Raw genomic sequence first — 3,957 nt, 5'->3', positions numbered from 1 at the left:
AAGCTTAGAGTGGAAGTCCAAACCTTTAGACAGAAGGAAGGTGAATCCCTCTATGAAGCTTGGGAAAGATACAAGCAATTGATCAGAAGATGTCCTTCTAACATGCTTTCAGAATGGAGCATCATAGGTATTTTCTATGATGGTCTGTCTGAACTATCCAAGATGTCATTGGATAGCTCTGCTGGAGGATCTCTTCATCTGAAGAAGACGCCTGTAGAAGCTCAGGAACTTATTGAAATGGTTTCAAATAACCAATTCATGTACACTTCTGAAAGGAATCCTGTGAATAATGGGATAGCTCAGAAGAAAGGAGTTTTTGAGATTGATACTCTGAATGCCATATTGGCTCAGAATAAAATATTGACCCAACAAGTCAATATGATTTCTCAGAGTCTGTCTGGAATGCAAGCAGCAACAGGCAGTACTAAGGAAGCTTCCTCTGAAGAAGAAGCTTATGATCCTGAGAACCCAGCAATGCAAGAGGTAAATTACATGGGAGAACCCTATGGAAACACCTATAATCCTTCATGGAGAAATCATCCAAATCTCTCATGGAAGGATCAACAGAGACCTCAACAAGGTTTCAACAATAATAATGGTGGAAGAAACAGGTTTAGCAATAGCAAGCCTTTTCCATCATCTTCTCAGCAACAGACAGAGAATTCTAAGCAAAGCCACTCTGACTTAGCAACCATCGTCTCTGATCTAATCAAAACCACTCAAAGTTTCAGGACTGAAACAAGGTCTTCCATTAGAAATTTGGAGGCACTAGTGGGTCAACTGAGTATGAAAATTACTGAACTCCCTCCTAGTACTCTCCCAAGCAATACAGAAGAGAATCCAAAGAGAGAGTGCAAGGCCATAACCACAACCCACACGGCCGAACCTGGAGAGGAGGAAGAGGTAGTGATCTCCACTGAGGAATACCTCAATGGACGTCCACTGGCCTCCATGGAGTTCCCTAAAGAGGAACCATGGGAATCTAAGGCTCACACAGAGACCGTAGAGATTCTATTGAATTTACTTCTGCCATTCATGAGCTCTGATGAGTATTCTTCCTCTGAAGAGGATAAAGATGTTACTGAAGAGCAAGTTACTAAGTACCTAGGAGCAATCATGAAGCTAAATGCCAGGTTGTTTGGTAATGAGACTTGGGAGGATGAACCTCTATTGCTCATCAAAGAACTGGATGACTTGACTAGGCAGAAATTACCTCTGAAGAGACAAGACCCTGGGAAATTCTCAATCCCTTGTACCATAGGCACCATGACCATTGAGAAGGCTCTGTGTGACCCAGGGTCAAGCATAAACCTCATGCCTCTCTCTGTAATGGAGAAGCTAGGGATCATTGAGGTACAAGTTGCAAAAATCTCACTGGAGATGGCAGACAATTCAAAGAAACAAGCTTATAGACTTGTAGAGGATGTCTTGGTAATGGTTGAAGGCCACTACATCCCTGCTGACTTCATCATCCTAGAGACTGGGAAGTGTAAGGATGAATCCATCATCCTTGGCAGACTCTTCCTAGCCACAGCAAAAGCTATGACTGATGTTGATAGAGGAGAATTGATCATTCAAGTGAATAAAGACTCCCTTGTGTTTAAAGCTCAAGGATATCCCTCTGTCACCATGGAGAGGAAGCATGAAGAGCTTCTCTCAATACAGAGTCAAACAGAGCCCCCACAGTCAAACTCTAAGTTTGGTGTTGGGAGGCCACAACCAAACTTTAATTTTGGTGTTGAACCCCCACATTTAAACTCTAAGTTTGGTGTTGGGAGGTTTCAACATTGCTCTGTGTAACAACCCTGATTTTCGAGTACATGAGATCTTTTCTGAAAGTACGGATTTCTCCGGAAGTTCAGTAAAGGGAACACCTCTGTTATATCATCAAGTATCTCAATCCTCATTATCATTAAGTCAACCTTAAGCTAGAACCTTTTCCGAGGCAAACTCGATAACGCGGTCACGAAAAACCTAGTTTTTGAACCGTATCGGTTGGCAGTTTTGATTCTGATTTTTGTAAATAGTCTCTATTTGACGAACCGAACTCGATTCATAAGAGGAGAGAGATAATAGTATAATATTATCATTATATTAGTATTAGAACATGCTTGAATGATATTATAAGGTTACCTGGTCTGTTTTTGTTAAAAACAGAAAATCGGTTTAACCGGGTTTACGGTTTACTGGTGCAGCTTAGCACCAGCACTCTCTGATGAATTTATACACCTGAGATATTTTAATATTATTTTAACCCACCTCCAAGCGAACCAATCACAACTCACCTTACACCCCCAAGACCTCCAAGGCTGTCTCATTTCATCATTTTGGCCGAAATTGAAAGGAGAGAAAAGAGAGAAAACTTCATGAACACTTAATCCTCAAAGCTTGATTTCTTCTGAACTAAAACTCAAATCAAAACTCTGATTTCACCAAAATGATCCTCTCTTCTTCCTCTACATAACCATGTGACTTATCAAGGCTGGAAATAAGGTGAGATGGCTGTCTCCCTCCCATTTCAATTCGGTTTTCAAGGAAAACCATGCAAAACATGTATTTTCTTGATGTTCTTCCTTAGGAATCATGCTTAACTTGACTTGAGGGCCAAGAAACGTGAATTTCCAGCAAGTCTAAAGTGATATATCTCTTCCTAACATACTGAGTGATATTTGGTCAGTTGAGAGTTTTTGGATTTAAAGTTGTTCTTGATGTGATTTAGGAGGAAAAAGTGCTTAAGGACCACCTGAAAGTTTAACCGAATTAGGAGCAGCAAAACCAGGTAGGGTTTGGTAAAATTAATGTTGATTGATTGTGTTAGAATTGTGTGATTATGATATGGTTTGGTTATGCTTGAAATTGATTCTTTATATGAGTGATTCTTGTTGAAATTTTGCTGAAAATTTGATGAAATTTGATGATATTCAACTTTGAATTTGTGTTCTTCATGGCTGCTGGAAAAACGAACCCTAGACCTTAAATTAGGGTTCAATTTGTGTTAAACTCCTGTAGAAAAGATGGGGTTTTAGTCGCTGCAAATTTATTATGAATTATGATAAAAATCGGTTGCTGAAAAGACTGAAAAACGGGTAAAAACAGAGAAAGAATCTGAAGAATATACGAAGAAAACGAAAAACACTTTGAGTGTGGTGAAGAACATTGAAGAACACCTTTTAGATCTTAGAAAGGGCAAGGAAGTAAAATTTTTGGTGTTTAAGGGGTTATATGGTAATTTCTAAAAGTTAGGGTGGTAAAAGTAGAAATATCAAAAGTTACGGGTGGTAAAAAGTTAATTTTAAAGGTTAAAGGTAAAGTTAAGGTAATTTTCGAAAAATATATTAATAAAATATAAATAATAATAAAATATTAAATAATAATATTTAATTAAAAATAATATTTTAATAAAAATAATAAAATAATACGAAAAAGGCAGTTTTATGTAAAAGTTTAAGAAAGACAACTTTAAGCACAGAATCTCATAATTACCTTCATAAAACACTTAGGGAGTGGTAATAACATGATAGTGAGGCAAAGATAAAGAAAAGATAAAAAGTTAAAGAAAAGATAAAAACCAAAGAAAATTCTGTAAAGTTTTAATGACAGAAAAATAGACAGAGACTAGTGAACAAACTAGGGCAACATAGTTAGTCCTTGAGTTGCGACTAGGGTTAGGTATTATATAAAAAGTAAAACTGTTTCAGTATAGACTTAATGAACCTGTACATGGGACAGGCTAACTATTCATACCGAAATTTACATAAGCTTTAAATACATAAGTTAAGTAGAGAAATCAGAACAGAGTAAAGAAAACACAGAGAACAGAGTAACCAGAGAAAAGTAAAGAGATACAGAGAAAAGAGTAATCAAAGCAGAGTAAAAAGACAAAGTGAAAAGAGTAATATGATAAAGAGAAATGATTTGAGCCAAGATATTGTGAAATTGAAAGATGTAAAGTTTGTA

General features: G+C 37.1%; 1 non-coding gene across 1 annotated transcript; it reads right to left on the bottom strand.

Annotated features, from left to right (window-relative positions):
- LOC148580739 (small nucleolar RNA R71) lies at positions 1-108 on the bottom strand. The gene has a single exon (XR_015899717.1). It is a non-coding gene; the product is annotated as a small nucleolar RNA R71 (small nucleolar RNA).
- Positions 109-3,957: the final 3,849 nt, after the last annotated feature.

Source organism: Arachis ipaensis, chromosome B10, assembly GCF_059453495.1.
Source record: "Arachis ipaensis isolate K30076 ecotype BB chromosome B10, ASM5945349v1, whole genome shotgun sequence".
Lineage (NCBI taxonomy): Eukaryota > Viridiplantae > Streptophyta > Magnoliopsida > Fabales > Fabaceae > Arachis > Arachis ipaensis.
The sequence above is the reverse complement of the archived record's forward strand: the minus strand, read 5'-3'. Positions and strand labels throughout refer to the sequence as shown.